This window comes from Acinonyx jubatus, chromosome A1 (assembly GCF_027475565.1).
Source record: "Acinonyx jubatus isolate Ajub_Pintada_27869175 chromosome A1, VMU_Ajub_asm_v1.0, whole genome shotgun sequence".
Classification (NCBI taxonomy): Eukaryota; Metazoa; Chordata; class Mammalia; order Carnivora; family Felidae; genus Acinonyx; species Acinonyx jubatus.
In genome coordinates this window covers 154149500-154170573 of record NC_069380.1, presented here as the reverse complement: position 1 = coordinate 154170573, position 21074 = coordinate 154149500, and the positions used below count along the sequence as shown (strand labels likewise).

General features: G+C 37.0%; 1 protein-coding gene and 1 long non-coding RNA gene across 11 annotated transcripts in view; one reads left to right on the top strand and one right to left on the bottom strand.

Annotated features, from left to right (window-relative positions):
• Nucleotides 1-21074, top strand: part of KIAA0825 (KIAA0825 ortholog) — a 382909-nt gene that overhangs the window by 322136 nt on the left and 39699 nt on the right. The window lies entirely within an intron of this gene.
• Nucleotides 1-21074, bottom strand: part of LOC106968911 (uncharacterized) — a 56008-nt gene that overhangs the window by 26851 nt on the left and 8083 nt on the right. For 6 of the 7 annotated variants that reach the window (XR_008291184.1, XR_008291255.1, XR_008291612.1 and 3 more), the window contains exon 3: nucleotides 2338-4554. This is a non-coding gene — a long non-coding RNA (uncharacterized LOC106968911). The remainder of the gene's footprint in view (nucleotides 1-2337; nucleotides 4555-21074) is intronic. The other variant, XR_008291366.1, reaches the window with a different exon arrangement.

Sequence of the window (21074 nt, the reverse complement as noted above, 5' to 3'; positions counted from 1 at the left end):
GTAGATAAAATAGGACTTGATGGTTTATTAGAAAAAAGCAAAATTATGATGCTCAAATGTCTCATTTGGTCACTGGATAAATGGTTCTGTCATTCACTGAGGTAGAGAGCACCAGAGAAAAAGCCTTTTGTGGGAAGAAACACCCAAGATGCCTAGCAAAACTTTCAGATAAAAAAATATTAAACTCACAGTCAGATAGAAACCAGAGTTATAGTTCTGGGAGGTCATGAGTAAGTATATATATATGGCAACACATTCTGGGGGAAATAAATGAGATCATCCAGGTCAAAGTATGCAATGTCACTAAGTAATTATGTATTACTTGTTTGACAGTGTTCTCTGTGATTAGACTTTAAGCTCAGTGAAGGCAATAACATTATTTCTGTTCACTACAACCAAACGTAATACTTTTCCTAGAGTAGACAACCAAACAATAGTTTTTGAAAGAAAAAATAGTATCTGTGAAACACCATGGTCAATTACAAAAGAATATACAAGTGTACACGATTCATATTGATTATAACTAGTCAAATCCAGACTTGTTTCAATAGCCTATCAGGAACTTCATTTTATGCCTCCTTTCTGAAATGCATGCATCAAAATTTGGTTCTGACTAGTTATTTTTTACACAAGAATATTACTATTATCTATACAGCATACTGAGTAGCAGGTACTGCAGAAAAACGTCCTCTTTGGTCAAGTAACTTAGAGTGCTTCAATTTTTCTTATCTATGAAATGAGGATAATAGTACTTATTTCATAGACCTATTGATAAAATTAAATGATATAATATACACAGCAACCTAGACCACAGAAGTATTCTAATGAATATTATTAATAGTATTTAAAACTTTATTAAGGTGGTAGCTCTCCATGGTGTTTCCACAGGTGATGACAGCTTTTGTTCTGGACTATCTTTCCAAGGATGTTTGCATTTCAGGGATGTTGGCGATAGCAAAAAGCCTTTGGATGACAGAGGTAGTGCCTCCCTTGGGACAGACAGATTTGTTTCTTCACCAAGATAATAAAGATAATGTCCCCTTTAGGGGCAAAGGGTAGGTGCATTTTCCAGAAGCCATCTTATAAGAGTAGATTGCCTAATTTTGAGATTCCTCAGCCGAGACACAAACCCTCTATGGGTGCAGCATCTACCTGGGCCAATCTGCATTGCCCTGTGCAACTTGAGGAGCTATAGTAACAACGTGAACCTGAAGCTGATTGGCCCCTGGTGCCCTGATTAAGTAACATCTTTGCCTCTTTCCTAAAGGCCTTGTGTTTTTGTCAGCATTTATGAGACTGTGACAGGCTATTTGGTTAGCTTGAAAACGGGGTAAAATCTCAGACCCTCCACTTTTCTTGAGAGAGCTGTCTCTTTAGGGTAGATATGTGTATTGTAAAGCCTTGATGCAGATGTTTTCTAGACCCTATTTCCTAATCTTGACATTGCATGTGTTTCATAATTCTAATTTTAACAGTATATAAACAGGAGCTAAAGAGATAAGATTGTTTATTTTTACTTTGAAGAATTCAATCATTTTGCTTTTTTTTTTTTTGATTGGGAAAAAGTTTGAGAAACACACGACTACTTTGTTTTTAAAAATTTATTTTTTCACCTTCCACAGACGACAAATGTGTGTAGTACAAATCCTTACTATCTTAATAAATACGAAATATTACAAATATATGTTGAAATCACAAGAATATTCATAGTATTGACAGCAGCCACTGCATAGACAGCATAGATAAAGGCAGCCATTGGGTAGCAAAAACCATCTATGTGTTAAATATAGAGTAACAACTGTGTATTTATTAATATACCAGGTGATCTCTCATCTAACTTCCCAGTGTTGATTCAGGTATGGGTACATAATTTCTAAAAAGACCCCAAATTTAATTTGTGTATGTGTGTTTGTGTGTGTGTGTGTGTGTGTGTGTGTGTATCATTGTGTACATAAAACATATAGTCACATCTCAGAATGCAGTTAGGGATATGCTTTGTAAGGAAATATCGTGATCTAGGAGCCAAAGAAGACAAAGAATGTTCACCAGGATCAAATTTGAGCAGATGGGGTCAAGTAAAGGATAGTGTGTGTACATTTAAAAAAATTGGGGGGCAGCAAAATACAAAGACAAGAAGGTAAAATTGAGTTGTAAGTAGAACCCAAATAGCAGACAAAATATACAGGACATAGATCTTACTTGAATAGTCCAAGACAGGAAGAAGATAAAAGGAGAAGTAAAAGATGCAGTGTGCTTTACTGGAAGAAGCTGGAAACAGGAGAGGTCAAGAAGGAAGGCCTTGAGCAGGCAAGACTTCCTCCAATAAGGACCACTAACCTGTGAAAGGAGGAATTCTCCAAGATGACATGTGACCTTAATCCAGAAGACAAAGAGGTTGACTTGGGAGCTCAAGAACCTTATGTCTCCAAAGATCAGAAGACAGTAACTCATGCTAGGAAAAGAGGAAGAAAATGCTAAAGGTTTGGTAAACAAAAATATTTATGATGTAGGGGAAAAGTTCCCTGCATCCCTCAGTTCTGTTGGTACTGAGCAGAAGCATTTTAGTGTTCTTAAACCACATGCGTCAAGTTCTGTGGCATAGGTGAGACCTGAGCTACATTAAACAAACATGAAAGTACACTTAATAGTATTTCTAAAGTGTGTATCCTTTGCAGATTTAGTTGTACTCCTGGGGCATCTGTCTCTGGGCTAAAGAACAAACAATGAGATGGCAAAAGATTTACTAAGAAGGCCAGAGAGGATGGAAGTTGGGAACTCACATTTTGATTTTCATTCACAGTATGTTTCCCTCTCTCATTCCTAGGTGGTGGTGGTAGATAAGATAGGGCAATCGTAAAAAACTGCTTAGTTTTGTAGACATGGCCCAAATCTAAAACAACGCCATATTTAAAATAATTAAAGTGTCAGGCATTCTTTTACTTGTACACTGCATCTTTGTTTATTGTTCTGTTAGATAAAGCCCCTTGTCATTATACTGCAGGCAAAGCTGTTAACTGGGAAACTCAAATCCACACCCTAGACCTAATTTTTTAAATACAGTTTCCTCTTTGATCTACTGTATCTCTGAATTTAATTATGAGGTCTAACTTGATGCCCTGCCATTGTATCCTTTGCTCTTCCTGCTCTTTCTGTAGTTTGTAAAAAAGAAGAGTTTCGGTTTCTTTTAAAGCAAGCTCATTTTTAGTTAGTTCATTGAAAGGTGTCACCTTCTACTTCGTGTTGCTCCTTGGGTACTTTTATTCTTTGTCTCGTGAACTGACACAATTACCATCTCTACATTCTGCAAATATAGCTTGCAGAGCGGGTTTCCTAGGAATATAATTTTCGAAAGTGCCAGACATAAGAATGGCTCTAAAGCCATTTGATGAGATCTCTGTTACATCTCCTCATTTGCTTCCTTTCCCAAAGAGATTTTTGATTTCTGCCTGGAACATGCTTATCAGCTTAAAGGTATGCAGCATCATTATGTTATGAAGATTTTCTTCAGCAGCAAGAGCACTAACCTTGAATGAAGCAGTTGCTAATCATGTTGCACTAAGCAAATAAAAGTCAGAACCGACCTAATCTTGCTTGCCTAATATCAGTTTCTGCAGACTTCGAGTGTAATGTTCTAATCACTGGTGCAAAACAGCCAATTAATTTGCTTTCCCTACGTGTTTTTACTGGCCAAGATGCATAGGGGAGCAGTGCATTTGGTCATAATCATGCTCCACAAAGATGGGAAATGTTCCCTTTGAGCTTCCAATCATTAGGCCAGCCGAAGTGAAGACAAGCCCATTGACAAGTGAGAATGGCAATAATTTATTTTCTATTGATGGGTTGTGACAAATCATGTCGAAGCGGTGGCTGCATACTGTGGGGCTCAGCTAAGGAAGACTGTGATGGGCAAAGATGAAACCCTTCACAGCTCATTTAGTCCAAATGTAGCCACCTGGGTGGTGAATCGGTTCAACATACCAGCCCAGGCGTTCCAGCACAAAATTAGATCGCTAACAGGCAGGCCATATAGGGGTTCCTACAAGGCATTAATCAACAGGGTTGAGCTGTCAAAATGCAGAGTCGGAAATTAAGAAACACCAAAAGGATGAAAATGTGGCAATGCTGTCAAAAAATCAAGAATGTGATTCCTACTGCAGGATTCCAGCCACCATTAAAAAAGCTTAGAAGAAAAATGAATTATAAAGGGGTAAGGAGAGGCATCACCTTCTCCTGTGGAAAATTTTCCTATGATTTTTACACATGTTAATTAGTAAAAGCAGCATGAAGATTTATGTAAGCTTGAGCACACCCCTTTTCAACTTAACACTGACAGGTCAGATTACATAGAAGTCCTTCTTACTGCTTCACAGCGTAGTTCATCCCTTATTTAAATTTCTCTTCTACCCAAACCTACTGATGTGCAGAGCATTTGATGTTTCACGCTGCTTCTGAATACAAACACTTCAAACTCTGCAGAATTCTTGGGCTTGCACAGCTTATTTTCTGAACACTCTTTTTGGTAGAAGAGAAATTTCTTACATCTGGAGGTGTAGGCTGTTTGTGTGTGTGTGTGTGTGTGTGTGTGTGTGTGTGAGTGTGTGTGTGAGAGAGAGAGAGAGAGAAAGAGAGAGAGAGAGAGATTACATTTTATCAATATCCTTTTAAGGGCTCATTATCTGCTTTCATAATAGAAAAAAATATTTAGTGCCATAAACAAATCGAAACAACCAGAGTTTCTGTAACCAAATTTTCCCTGTTCAAAAAACATGCAAAGTTTCTATTACCTAAAAATATATTCTAAATTCAGAAGAACTGCTTTCCAGGTCCCACACAGGTATTTCGCAAAGTGTGGTTCTAAGGACCACAGATCAGAGCGATCTAGAGTGCTCACTGAAAATGCACATGCACAGACCAGTATCTGGGATGGGCCTTGGAACTGGAATTTTAACTGGATCTCCAGAGGGATTCTGAATGCACAGGGAACATGGAAAACCACTTTTTCTTTTGTGAATAAACCCCAATCCATTTTCAGGTGTAAACATTAGCTTCTTTCCAACCTTAACACGTCTTCCCATGGACAAGCTATGCTCCATTTGTTCAAAACCTCTCTACTCCTTTCACATTTGCAAGACTTTGATCATGCTGTGCCCTTCCTAGGTCCCTGCCCCATCTTTCCTATCCTCTGAGGTTCAACTCAAATGCTCCCTCCTACACAAAGCCTTCTCCATTAACTCCCAGCTAAAAGTGAATCTTCCGGCTTCTCTGCTAACCCAGCCTTTCGTTTTTACCTTTCATAGCATCACCACTTTCTGTCTGCTATTGCAGTGACCTGTACGCATGCTTTATCTCCTAGTTACTGGCTTGTTCACTCCTTGAGGCCTGTCTTCTATGTCTGTTTATACCTCATGCCACCTAACTCAGTGCCTTGTGCTCTATGTATAGTAAATGTCTGTCGAACTGAACTGTTGAATAATAGATGTTAGTTAATTCAAACCCAAGCTTTATACTTTGAAGTCATTCACAAAGATAAGGGTTCTCTCTCACTGTGTGCTTGGAATGCTCATTAGAATCTTGGAATGGGTTTCCCTGTAAGCAAAATTACATGAGGCCTGTTATTTTGTTTATTTGTTTGTTTTACTTAACTGCAGTTTGTCTGTAAAATGTTACTCTGATTTAGAGTTTCTAAGCTTGCTTTAATGATATTTTCCCTGAAAGAATATTTGTTAATATTTTAAGTCTTGAGCTGAAACAGATATTTAAAATGTATTAATTATGCTGGAAAATAAAGTACATTACAGTATTACAAACCAGTAGAGCTACTAAAAACCATTTGTTTTGTAAATATTTTAGATATTCTTAGTTTTTTAAAAAAATACCATGAACTATATGGACTTACATATTTGATAGCTTTGTATGATGATTAACTGTCAATGGCTATAATTGTTTATGTCTGATTTGATTTAATACTAATATCATAGACCATAATATAGCATAAAACATGGAAGCCACAGTTTGGATTTAAGGAATAAGTTCAGCCTGATTGTAAAGCAAAGAAGTGTTTTACTTGGAGCCTCCCTATATTGTGGAAGTACATGAAAGATGAGATACAAAAGTGGATGAATGCTATCAGTTTTGTCAGTCGTGAAAACAGCATGTCTCCTTAGCCTGTTATAATTGTTTATTATCGAGGTACAGTTGACATATAACATGTTAGTTTAAGGTGCACAACATGATTCAGTACTAGTATACATTACCAAATGATCGCCACACAGTAAGTCTAGTTAACATCTGTCATCATACATAGTTACAAAATTTTTTTTCACGATGAGGAATTTTAAGATCTACTCTTTTAGTAACTTTCAAATATGCAATATGTTATTATTTACTTACCATGTTGTATGATTGTGGTTATTGTTTTAAAACCCCCTTTTATCTATGATGTTCCTGTTTGTTTGGGCACCACAGAAATACAGGGAAAGAATGTTTGCAGGATACTTGAGAATATAATACCTGAAAAAATAAAATAACTCAAGCCAAACTTGTTCTAGTTAGAAGAATAGTCCTTTATCTACCTCTGTCTTCAGTTACAACACTCTAGATGAGGAGCAGGAGCTGAGGAGATGCCTCTTAGTTTCCTTCACTGCCAAAGATAATTAGGGCAGACTACAGCCAGGGCAGAGTGGCTTGGAAAAGTTCTGAAGGTCTGGGAAAGTATGCTTTTAAAAAGAAGGTGATATGTAAGCTTACCCCTTTCTGACAACTTGGGTCGTTTTAGGACTGAGGTAAAAAATGTTTTCAGGGACCACACATTTCACAAAGTTTGTGTTGCAGCTTAATAGTCATCTCAGTAGGTTTAACTCAGTTGATAATTATAATAGAACAGAAAATTATATTGCATTTTTATTTATATTAGAGTTCTTGGCCACAGGCACCTAGGGAGCCCCTAGATATAACTAAAACCTAATTAGGAGAAAAGAACATTGCTGACTCAGTATCTGAATTGGAGAGTAAAAGAAACACGATAATCCCTGATACAAAAACATATAACCATGTCAAAATAAAGAACTAAGAAGGACACTACCTTTAAAATACGCTCTCCACTTCTCTAACCAAAAAAGAACAGCAACGTGGTTTTTAATAAAATAGAGTCAATTTGATCCTTTGCTTAGTCCTCCATTCCAGAGGTGTTAATGCCCTAAAACTGTTTTCACAAACATCACATGTCACTTGGAGACAGAAGTGGAGTGAAAGGTTAGCCCACAAATGTTTGATGAACAGTGATTAGACTTTCAGAGGAGCCTGAAGGAGTGTGATAGATAAGCATTGAGAAAAGAAGAGAGATGAGAATCAGCCAGCCCATGGTAGGAGTTTTTGGGAAACCTTTGATGTGTGAGAAACACTGAAGCATTGGATTAAAGGTTGTTAACACTGACCTCAAGATATTCATGATGCAAGTATTAGAAGAACTCTTGATGATAATCAGATTATATATTAATTTCAGAGAGGCTTGAAGAAGCCAGAGCACAAATAAACAACAAAAAGAAATAGCCTGTCCTTAAGAAAGTTTACCTTATCAGCATGAAAAACCCAACTATGACCTATACATAAAACTCGGGGAAAAAGGGAAAATGAAAGACAAATGAAGAGTATGCATTGGACGAAGGATGGCACAGAGAAACACAGGAAGTGTTCAAAAAAATAATTCTCCAGAGTCTCAAAGAAATTACAGACAACATGACCTCTTGAAAACAATCAAAGGACAATTCAAAAAAGTGGTACAATGACATAAAATGAAAACTGAGCTGGATAACTCGGGAAAAATGGAAAAAGTAGAAATCATTATAGACTTGGAAGCCCCCTTAAAGGCAATAAAAATTAGAATATATAGTTGACCCTTCAATAACATGGATTTGAACTGTGCAAACCATTTTTTATAATACTATAAATGTATTTTCTTTTCCTTAGAAATTTCTTAATAACATTTTCTCTAGCTTCCTTTATTGTAATAATACAGTATATGTTACATATAATACGCAAAATGCACATTCATTGACTGTTCATATAATTGGTAAGGTTTCCATGAAGTTTTCGGGGAGTCAAAAGTTACATATGAATTTTCAGCTCTTTGCGGGGGATTTGTGCCTCTAACCTCTGTGTTGTTCAACTGAATACTCCTGAAAATAAAGTCATGGGGATCAGAATTGAGAAATTAAATTGTGGAAGATAAATCTCACAAACCAAATTAGGATAAAACTATAAAATTTATTATAAAGGAAATGATAGATATAGCAGACAAAGGAGGTTCAACAACCAAAAAATTTCTGAATAGCAGAACAAATGGAATGAAGAATGATGTAATATATAAGAAAACATTCCTAAAGAAAGATTTGATCTGTATGTTGCCAAAGGCCCTTTAAAAAAATTTTTTTTTCAACGTTTATTTATTTTTGGGACAGAGAGAGACAGAGCATGAATGGGCAAGGGGCAGAGAGAGAGGGAGACACAGAATCAGAAACAGGCTCCAGGCTCTGAGCCATCAGCCCAGAGCCCGATGCGGGGCTCGAACTCACGGACCGCGAGATCGTGACCTGGCTGAAGTCGGACGCTTAACCGACTGCGCCACCCAGGCGGACGAAGGCCCTTTATATGTGAGAAAACTTAATACAAAATAATCAATACCAAAACATATGCTAATGTAATTTTTGGTATTTAAGGATAAAATTACTTGGGCATCTTAGAGATGCCTGAGAAATTAAGTCTGATAAAGGAGAAAACCAGGTGTGTCTTAAACTTCTTCAAAGCAACACTTAATGACAGAGAACAGTGGGGCTGTGCCTATTAGTTTCCAGGGGCAAAAAAAAAAAAATTGATCTAAGAATTTCATTCATAGGCAAGTTATCTTTCATATATAAAGACAACATTCTAAAGCAGGTAAGAATTTAGGGACTGGAGCACCCATGCTAATTATTATTAGCAAAAGATGAATCCAAATAAAACACTTGATAAAAATAGCTAAGATTAAACAGTTATGGAAATCTAGATATGTGGTTGAATGTTATAAATCCTGAAAGTGTAAACACATACATAAGTGTGCCCACACACATACATAAACTACTGAAGAGTGGAGAAAAAGGGAAGTGGTAGGCAGGACCACTGATGTGTCAGCATATCCTTTTCCTTCTGCTTTCAAGAGATGCTTTTTAAGCACGGACTTCAGCCATTTCTAGTTCTTTCATAGTATTTTTTTTTCTTAAATAAATTTAAAGGATTTTTTAAGGAATTCTAACAATTCAGTGAGGAAACAGTTCCCAGAAGTCCATTTTTCCCTTTCACTTCACTTTTTTCTTTGTTATTTGTTATTAAAGCCATCATTTATAGAATTATCCTATTTAAAATTTTTTCTATGTTTTTGTATGAACATAGATGCTTAGAAAGACATTCACCAAATATTGAAGTTATTTCTGGGTAGTGAGATTTTAGTCACTATTAACTGCTCTCTATAGATGAAAGCATATAAATAGTTTTATTAATGAACAGTTTAAAATATCCAGAAAAGTGGATATTAATTAAATACCCAGAAAACCGGAGCATCTTTCTGATGTTGTCTTTTGGATATTCTTCCTTTTCATTTTTTCCTGGGTGGGGGAAGGTAAAACCCATTTGATCAGTGTATGTAGGAAGCTCACAGTGGCACCATGTTAATCTTTGGAAGAATTACAAAGAAAGCTAAAGTTATTTTTTGCAAAAAGAGCTTACAGTTTACTTAATGGTCTTTAGTTTTTTGCATTTGTTTGAATGCAAGGGCCATGCTAACATTCTATGTAACAGAAAGAGGATTTGCAAAGATCTGTGATATTTTTAGGTAGCTCTCTTACTCCCTGTTCACACCTAATCCAGGGCTCTCTTATCCAAGTAAATCGGCAATTTTTTATTTAGGAATTATTCAAGATATAAGGCAGCATCTTTGGGAGATACTTTTTGTGGGCTTGAGAGAGCAAAATGTAGATCTGAACTCTTTATTCTACCTAAAGAATATATTTTTGTGTATGTCTCAAGTCACTATTTTGGTTTAAGGGAAATTCTTGACTGAGCTGGCAATTTTCAAAGAAGTACAAATTTATCAGATTTTCATAACCCACATTGCACCAGGAACAAAAGTGAATGATCTGACTCACATATTGTGTCCTAGATTTTATAAAATAATTTGTTGCTGCTCTAAAGATCCTTTTAGGATGAATTAGTTATTTATAGATTCAGATAGTTATCCAAATATTTTGTCATCAGCTACTTTGAATTTTTTTTCTAAGTACACTGTCATGTTTGTGGGATTCTGACTGCAAAGCTGTAATGACGTTAACTACTTTTTATTGTCATGTTCATGAAAGAAGTTAAAATTTTGAAGATTAAGATAACATTTCATGATTGTCAAAGCTCCCAGCTTGACATACTACTTTCTAAAGTTTATTTAAAAAGGATGATGGGAGCCTTTGGCAGTTATCTGGGTTTACTGGCATAAAATATATGGGAAGGAGATGAGGAGTTGTGTTTAATATGATAGGTCACTTACAACATTTGTGCAAGTCAGCTACTCAAATATTTGCTAAATGGGCAGGCTTCCATGTGATTTTGAGTACTTGCTTTGTGATCTAGTTTACTTCCTATTATTACAGTAAATTTAAACATCTGATCACCCTCTAGATGTCTTTACCTAGTACATGTCTTCAGTTTAATTGCAAAATTTGAAACACTTTCTTAAAATCATGACTTTTTTAGAATTAATCATATTACATGATTAGCCACAAAGATCTTTCATAGTGAGGGCTATTAACATTTTTAAGTGGATACTAACAAATTGCTCACTGTAGTTGCTTTTGTAACTTTTGGTTCTGTATATTATTTTGTCCTCCAAGGTAAAATGACAGAGTGAGCATATTGCATAAAAACCAAGATCATCATTCTTTCACTGCCTATCACCCTGTTTATGCTTAACCAAGCATTTATTTATTAGTTCTTAATGGTAAGGGCTACAAGGTTACTACACCTGAGAGAAAAATCTGTAAGACAGGCTTCCTAATTAATCACTGGGAGGGTTCACAAAGGTCTAGCTATTTCTGTAAAGTGAAGCATTTATGCTCTCTATTGCAAGTGTTGATCACGAAAATGGCAGGTAATGCTTTATTTCTCTAAGTTTCTGTTCTTCGATTAGAAATAATGAACCCTTTATGTCTGTGTGTACATGTGGACGCCATCATTAAAACTAGGGCCTTTGTTCAGGTGAGGACAGACAGGGATAGTTGTAAGAAAACAGAACTGTGGTACCAATATCTTAGGAATGATACTCAAATGCCACCCATGATGCTCTGAATTGAAGACCACTGTCTCAGAACAACAGGCTCTGAGACAGAACATTCAAAAGCAACAGTTCCTGGCTGGCTCGGTTTGTAGAGCATGCAACTCTTGATCTTGAGGTTGGGAATTCGAGCCCCACATTGAGTTAATTTATTTATTTTTTGTAAAGAGTCACCATTTTGGAGTGCCTGGATGGCTCAGTTGGTAAGAGCATGTGACTTGGCATAGAACTTACATTAAAAAAAAAAAAAGCAAGTTTCTGTTAGGTGGGAGTTACGATATGATAACCAGGACCGTTTGCGTCTAGTCAGCTGGAGCAATGTTCCATACGAGTTAATTGAGTTCACAAACAAAAACTGCAGTGAAAATTGCAGCAAAGCTCGATGTGAAATGATGACTTAACTGACAGCATTGAGGCTCTTTCCCAGATTGACTGAGTCACTGGGTTCTATTGCACCAACTCTCAATAAAAAGGCACCAACTCTTGCCATATTTACACATCTATTTGGAAAACCACACCCTTCTCCCCAGTCCTTGGTATCTGCTTTGGTGTGTTTCCTGGTGCAGGAGCTTCTCTCTAACCAGAAACAAAAAGCATTGGCACTGCAGGTGTTAATAGCCTGTTCCTCCTGTCTCTAGCCAGGACCCTGACATTGGCAGAAATCACTACTTAAGCCATATTGTTGGCATAATCTACCTTAAAAGCACAGTAATATTCATTTTTTAAGCCCTGCACATGCAAACAATACAGAGATGTGCCCTCCCCTTCCTGTGTTCATGTACCGCAAATGTAGCACAGCAGGGCAAGACATCTAATCTACATACGCTCCCCTTGTGATGTTTCTCTTCTTCCTCACCTACAGCTCTCCCCATTTTGACAATCCTTACATTCATATTTTAGTTGCAAGAGATGCAACTGACAGTAGCCTTTCAGTGTTGAGTAGCTATGTAAATGCTTGCTTCCTCCTGGCCATGCTGAGAACAGGGCTATGGGCACTGAGTCCCTAGTGCATTTTATTAAAAGAAAGGCACCTTACCCAATGACTGCTGCCTCCTGTCCTTCTATTGACCAAGGATTCTCTGGGTCACCCTCATAGCCTCAAACACTTGCTGTCTTCATTTTTTAGGTTTTACAGATCATGCTTTGGTAAAATACATTTTATGCAGATGCTAATATAGTTTAATAAAAGGAATGATCTTTAAAAATTCAAAGAAGTTGACAACTTAAGGTCATGGGAAGTAGTAGATCCAAGGAGTGATGGAAATGTGCTCTATTAGTGGGGAACATAGCAGGGGAAGACAGATCAAGAAGAGGAGTTTCTATAGAAGGAAGCAGAAAGACAAGGAATAGAAATAGGAGATAATATACTGTTCTAGGAAGTTTTTTTCTTTGTGGATTGGTTTAATATGGTAAATGTAGTATGAGATATGTAACTTCATTCAGGTCAGAGGTCAGTGGTCATGAGTTCAAGCTCTGGTTCTGTTTTATTTGGACTGTTCCATGCTGGCAGAATAGATTCTAGCAGCCTGAAGCCAACCCTCTTATACAGATGCAGGTGCTGGCCATTGGTGATCAGGCTGCAGGGCACAGATTTCCAACAGCACCTCCCACTATTTTAAGTTATCCATCAGTAAAATCACTAGGTAGAATGCAGCCACATCCTGTTAAGGAAGAAAAAGCTTCAAAAAGAGAGCTATAAATCAATGACTGGCAATTAAATTTGTCTGAGGTTCTATAAATAATCATACTTTTAAACATTAATTTTATACAAATTTGTACTATACATGACTACAGCATATATGTGCTTTTATTGGTTCTCAAATATTTCAAATTGAATAACATTTAAAACATTATATATTTTATTCTACATTAATATGAAATCAACTTAAAATGTATATTAGAACTTACTGGATTTTTAAGTGGAAATCATTGATGCTACATGTATGTATTTATTTATGCCTTATGTTGTCTAGAACAAGACTGAAGATAATACTTGCACATATGCTCCAGATTATAACCCACATTCTTTCATAGGGACAAGAAATCAAACTCAGGGATTTAGAAAATTAAAGAAATTGGACTCAGTCAACACAAAGAGGAAAGATCTGAGTTGTCCTCAGACAGAAATGAGTATGAAGTTTACCTGTGCTGTTTTGCCCCATGAGTTTGAGTAAAGCACTTTCTCTCTCTTAACCTCAGCATTTTTATCTCTTATTTTGAGAATGAGACCCCACAGAGCTATAATGAAGATCTGGTAGAATGATGTTCAGACAGTCCCCCAGTCCTTTTTGTTTTTCTTTTCAAAGTTTTATTTAAATTCTAGTTAGTTCACATATAGTGCAATATTGGTTTCAGAAGCAGAATTCAGTGACTCATCACTTACGACAGCCAGTGCCCATCATAACAAGTGCCCACCTGAATACCCATTACTCATTTAGTCTATTCCCCCACTCCCTCCCTCCATCAACCCTCAGTTCGCTATCTTTAAGAGTATCTTATGGTTTGTTTCCCTCTTTTTTCTTTATTTCTCCCCCACCCCATATGTTCATCTGTTTTGTTTCTTAAATTCCACAAATGAGTGAAATCATATGGTATTTGTCTTTCTCTGAACGACATATTTCACTTAGCATAATACATTCTGGCTCCATCCACATTGTTGCAAATGTCAAGATTTCATTCTTTTTGATGGCTGGGTAGTATTCCATTATATGTATATATAACCACATCTTTACCCATTCATCAGTTGGTGGACACATTTGGGCTCTTTCCACAATTTGGCTATTGTTGATAATGCTGCTATAAACATCACGATGCATGTATCCCTTTGAATCTGTATTTTTGTATCCCTTGGGTAAATACCTAGTAGTGTAATTGCTGGGTCGTAGGGCAGTTCTATTTTTAACTTTTTTCTTTAAATAAAGTTTATTTATATTGAGAGAGAGAACAGGGGAGGGACAGAGAAAGAGGGAACGAGAGAATCCCAAGCAGGCTCTGCTACTGTCAGCACAGAGCCAAACACAGGACTTGATCTCATGAACCATGAGATTATGACCTGAGACAAAATCAAGAGTCAGATGCTGAACTAAGCCACCCAGGTGCTCCTCTATTTTTAACTTTTTGAGGAGCCTCCATACTGTTTTCCAGAGTGAATGCACCAGTTTGCATTCCTACCAACAACACAAAAGTGTTCCCCTTTCTCCACATCCTCACCAACACCTGCTGTTTCTTGTGTTGTTAAATTTAGCCATTCTGACAGGTATGAGGTAGTATCTCATCGTGGTTTTGATTTGCATTTCTGTGATGATGAGTGATGGTTAGCATCTTTTCATGTGTCTGTTAGCCATCTCATGTCTTCTTTGGAGAAATGTCTATTCAGGTATTCTGCCCATTTCTTCACTGGATTATATGTTTTCTGGGTGTTGAGTTTGAGAAGTTCTTTATGTATATTGGATACCAACCCTTTATCAGATATGTCATTTGCAAATATCTTCCTCCATTCCGTACGCTGCCTTTTAGTTTTGTTGTTTCTTTCACTGTACAGAAGCTTTTTCTTGATGAAGTCCCAATAGCTCATTTTTGCTTTTGTTTCTCTTGCCTCTGGTGACAATGTGTACTAAGAAGTTCTGGCTAAGGTCACAGAGATTGCTGCCTGTGTTCTCCTCCAGGATTTTGATGGTTTCTTGTCTCACGGTTAGGTCTTTCATCCATTTTGAATTCTTTTTAGTGTATGGCATAAGAAAGTGGTCCAGTTTCATTCTTATGCATGTCACTGTCTGTTTTTCTCAACACCATTTGTTGAAGAGACTTTTTCCATTGGATATTCTTTCCTGCACTGTCAAAGATTAATTGACCATATAGTTGTGTGTCCATTTCTGGGTTTCTGTTTTATGGGTCTAAGTGTCTGTTTTTGTGCCAGTACCATACTGTTATGACTACAGCTTAGTCATAAAGCCTGAAGTCTGGAATCATGATGCCCCCAGCTTTGCTTTGATTTTTCAGGGTTCTTTGGCTATTAAGGGTCTTTTGTAGTTCTATACAAATTTAAGGATTGTTTGTTCTATCTCTGTGAAAAATGCTGGTGGTATTTTAATAGGGATTGCATTAAATGAGTAGATGGCTTTGGGTAGTATAGACATTTAAACGATGTTTGTTCTTCCAATCCATAAGCATGGAATATTTTTCCATTTCTTTGTGTCCTCTTCAGTTTCCTTCACAAGTGTTCTACAGTTTTCAGAGTACACATCTTTTACCTCTTTGGGGAGGTTTACTCCTAGGTATCTTATTGTTTTGATGCAATTGTGAATGGAATCAATTCCTTGATTTTTCTGCTGCTTCATATTTGGTGCATACAAATGCAACAAATTTCTGTACATTGATTTTATATCCTTTGACTTTGCTGAATTCATGTATTAGTTCTAACAATTCTTTGGTGGAGTCTTTTAGGTTTTCTATATAGAGTATCATGTCATCTGCAAATAGTGAAAGTTTTACTTTTTTCTTGACAATTTGGATGCCTTTTATTGCCTTTTGTTGTCTGATTTCTGAAGCTAGGACTTCCAGTACTATGTTAAATAGTAATGGTGAGAGTGGACATCCTTGTCTTGCTCCTGCCCATTGAGGATGATATTAGCCATGGGGTTTTCGTATATGGCTTTTATGAGGTTGAGGTATGTTCCCTCTATTCCCATTTTATAGAGGGTTTTATCAAGAATGGATGCTGTATTTTGTCAAATGCTAGAATTTTTTTTTTTTTTTGCTACAAGATCATATGGTTCTTATCCTTTTATTAATGTGGTGAATCATGTCGATTGATTTGTGGATACTGAACCACACCTGCAGCCCAAGAATAAATCCCACTTGATGGTGCTGAATAATTCTTTTAATGCAGCAGAGAGTACCACAGTCCTGATGTATAGTATATATGCTCAGCTAAGATTAGTTTAGGACCCAGATGGATACATGGAAAAAAATGCAAGACAGAATTAATTAGATGTTGCATTTTGCAATACGGACATTAAATGTGAAGGAGTTTAGAGTCACTGAAAGCTGAAGTAATCAGAAAAGATTTTGTAGAAAGTTAACAAGCGTCTATAAATATGGAGAGGATTAAAAGAGTGTCTTACTTAGTCTGTTTGGGGGTGGTATAACCAAATACCAAAAACTGGGTGGCTAATAAACAACAAACATTCATTTCTCAATGTTTTTAGGGCTGAGAAGTATAAGATCATGGCATCTGCAATTTGGTGTCTGCTGAGAATCCACTTTCTGGTTCACAGACAGCTGTCTTCTTACTGTGTCCTTACATAGTGGAAAGGACAAGGGAGTTCTCTGGGGCCTCTTTTATAAGGGCACTAATCCCATTCATGAGGGCTCCATCTTTATGACCTGTTCACCTCCCAAAGGTCCCACCTCCAAATACCATCACATCAGGGATGAGGTTTCAATGTATGAATTCTGGGAGAAGACAAACATGCAGTCTATAGCAGGGAGTAAGAAGATGGAACCTTGCTAGGGGAAAGAACCTGAGCAGAAACAGAGGCATGAATGAGTAACAGCAAGTTAGGAGGTGAGGCCAATCAGTTCCACTGCTGTGGCCTGACAGTGACAGGAGCAGATGGCAGGGGAGATGTTTGGAGACAGAAAATTGGTTTCATTTTGGATTTCCAAGACTTGAGGTAACAAGATGTCTGAGTGAGAATACGTCTTGCATAGCTAGAGATGGGGGGGGGGGGGTTGGCGTTTTGAAAGGGCGTTTGAAAGGGCGTTTTGAAAGATTTGGAGGTCATCAGCCTCACAGTGATAGTTAAATCCAATGAGCTGTCAGTGAGAGAGGAGAGAGCACAGACCAAACACTGAGTGTGTGGAGGATACTATCTAGTTACAGAGTAGAAAGCAGAAGAAGCCCAATCAAAAATCAATCCACAACAGGGATGGTCAGAGTATTAGGAGAAAAGCTAGGATAGTGGTGTGGAGGCCAATGAAAGAATGGCCTTTAAGCAAGAGGGGGTAGCCAGAAGCCTGAGGAGGGCAAAGAAAGGAGGTGGTCTATGAGTAGCTGCTCCTCCCTTAGAAGAATGAAACCGGAGGCATCTGGATGGTTCAGTTGGTTAAGAATCTGACTTCGGCTCAGGTAATGATCTCATGGTTTGAGTTCGAGCCCCGCATCTGGGTTTCTGCTGTCAGTGTGGAGTCTGCTTTGGACCCTCTGTGCCCTGCCTCTCTCTGCCCCTTCCTAACCTGCAAGCATGTGCACACATAGACTCTCTTTCTCTCTCAAAAATAAGTAAACTTTAAAAAAAAAAAAAAAAAAAAAAGAAGAAGAATGAAACCAGTATACCCAAAGTGAGCCCTGGAAGGAGAACCATTGTTTGAGGAAGAACGCTGACCATCTGTTCTGCTTCTGTTGGTTCTGCCTTTTCCTTGGGCTCACTTGTACAGATGATTTTCTTTCTGCTCCTCATCTCCTGCCTCCACATCCTGATGCCTAGACTCACATAACACCTCTTTTTGTGTTTTGTCCAGAACAACTAATTTTATTCACCCTTAGAACAACTGGGACAGGCTAAATCTTTAAGAAAAGACTTTACAAAGTACTAGGAAACAACAGAAGAAAATTAACAGAACTAGACCGTCTTGGTTCAAACCCAGCCTCTCCCATTTAGTAGTTTCATAACCTTTGCAAATTAATCAATCTCTCTGTGCCTTAGTTTTCTACTCTGAAAAACGGGAATAATACATAGTACATATTTCAGTAGTACATATTTCATAGGGCTGTGAAAACTAAGTAGATTTAATGTCTATAAAATTCTTAGATGAGTACCTGACATACTTAAAGTGCAATTAAGTATTTGCTATTCAATTAAATACAGAATAGAAAGAATTGAAAGAGCAGTATGCATGCTTAAAAGCATAAATACTAAAGCCAGACTGATTGGGTTCCTATTCCTGCTCTGTTATTTACAATTATGTAAGTGTGGACAAATTACTTAACCTCTCAGGGCCTCAGTTTCTTTAGTTATAAAATGTGAATATAATATTAACTACTTCATCACGGTGAGGACTGAATGAGTCAATATATATAAAGTGCTTAGTAAGTACTGAAGAGTTAACAGCGATTACTATTAGCTCTGTGGCTTACCAATGCAGCATTCTGACCACTAGGCATCATGAGTATGGTCCCCTTTTACACCCAATATAGGCAGACAGGCAGACAGGCTTCCTTTGGGTCTTGGCAGTCTACTCTGGTAGATGCAGCTTCTTTCATGTCTTTATCTCTTTACCAGGAGCAGGATAAATCGACCACCTATTCTTTCACCAACCTAAGCCTGTTCAGATTTCCTCTTTGTAATGACTGTGTGCTGACCTTACCCTTCAGAAGAATCTTTCAAATCAACTAGGATGGGGTGCTCTCTCTTAGAATAGAAAACATTTTTAATATAACCACCTGCAGTTGGCATTCATTTAATAAAGTGTAAGCACGATTAAAATGAAGACAACATAGTCATAAGCAGAGAAGGAGAAAGGAACTTTGTTACAGGAATTTAAGGGTCATGGCTCTAAAAGATCCCTTCTCTAAAAGCAGAAACATGCAGGAAAACCAATTCCACATCTATAAAGTCTGGAAATGTTTTTATGGTAGAGGCAGGGGTTTTTCAGGTCAGGGACAGTGTACCTGACGGGAAGGAAATCTCGCTGCAGAAGGAACTTGAACTCAGCTGTATCTGCCTAGAACCACCATTTCTTGCTCTGATGTCTGGGGAGTAGATGGAAGGTAGCTCCAGCCTAATTTAACCATTCTGCCACTTGCACAGACAAGGGTAGTTCAGAAAAAGTTCTTGTCAACTGGATAAAGAACTGCCTTTATATCTCAACCATTTGGATGTTTCAGCTTGCAGATGCTGTGCAATCAGCAAGTGTCCATATGAAGATAACTTTAAATAGTCGTTTTCTCAAAATAACAATCTATAAAACATAAATAGTAAATTTCTTTTTACCATAAAAGAAAATTAGATTATCAGAAATAGAGGCTATAAGTCATATGTTGTACGTCTGAACTTTTTATGTACCATAATAACTAATCACTTGGCTATGAGGGCACTGGGGAAATTACAATAAATTATATTTTGTGGGGTAAGCACCACATGAATGAAGGCAAGAATATTATAGAAGTGACCTTCACCTTGTGTGATGTCATAGAAAAAAATGATGCTGCCCTAATAACTTCATAGGGTTAATTAGTTTCAGAGAACACACAAGAGGCGGCGATGTCACAGAGCTTTTTTATTTTCTTTCCCGTGGGAAATTGGGCTAATAAAAATGAAAAACATTTCAAGTAGCTAAGTAAGAAAGAAGAGTTGCATGGTTAGAAGGAAATGTTTTAGTGCTGTCCCCTTTAAAGGCCTAGTTCTCTTTCTCCTTAAGCTGCAAATCTTACTGTTTTCTCATGCATCTTTAACCACCAACTTGGGAATCTCTGAAATGACCATTGTTTCCAAAACTTGCTCTGAGGATGGATTTTTTTTTTTAATTTGCTAATGAATACAAATCCATTTAATCAGATAAGGACCTCTGCAGATAGGGAGACATTTATCTGTATAAAATACGTGGCTCTGTTTGGTCTTGCCACTTGGATCCCCCTTGGGGGTGGAGGTAAAGTTTCCCCAGTCGTGCTGATTTCAGACGAGTAAGTTTGCTGGTGTCAAAGATGGGCTGCAGCATTGGCTGGCATCTGGGGTACAGAAGGCTAATTCTTCTGAATAGAGCCATTGATGATCACATTTTGGAGAAACTTAATCATAGAGTAATTAGGCTTTAATTCTTACAAAAACTTACAATTAATTGGATCTTTTATATAACTTTTCTTGTTTGATTTAAAGTACCATGTAGGTTATAGGAACTTAAATATGGATTTAATTAGAATTGTTTTATGATTTTAATGAGTCTTAAAAGTCTTTTGATGAGCAGCTTGTATAATTATGGTATTTAAAATGATTGGGTAAATGCATACTTTTATAATTTACCTTTCAGGAAACTGTATATTTTGGAGGCTATTTTTTTGCATGATGAATTGTTTCATTTTATGTGCAGTTTTTTGTGGGGATGGGTGCTTAGTCCTGCCCCTAATCACCAAAATGTTTTCTCCCTAGAATGAAATTAAACTTTATAGAATCAAAAGCATCAGGCGGTAGCCCAATACTAGTTACATTTAATCATAGAAATGTTTTTGTTTTTATTATAAAGAAGATGGAACCACTAGTAAAACTTTTAGCTGGGCATTCAGTTTTCCTACATAATCAGGTACAAACAAGTTACCTGAAGACAAGCTCTTTTTCTAAATAAAAAAAAAAAAGGTAATTTTAGGCAAATGACTTGAAATAAAAACAAAATGACATGCAGTATTGAGTTGTCAACTATTTAACGTACTGTCAAAACAAATGGAAATGAGTACTTTCAATAAGCCTGCAAAAATTTTAAATTAGATAAGGAAAACATTACTTTTTCCTCTTTGAGTAGGTCCTATCCCAACTGATACTAAGCCAGATAGGTAGCATTTGATCTTTTTGTGATGATTTAAAAAAAAAAGTGTATTAAATAAGTAATATTAGGACACATGTTTGCATTTTCCATTATTAATGTAATTATTGTGTTATGTCCTTATGTTCTATCCTTCACTTTCCAGTTCAGGGGAAATTACTTACATGTGCTTGAAAATCAATCAGTGCAG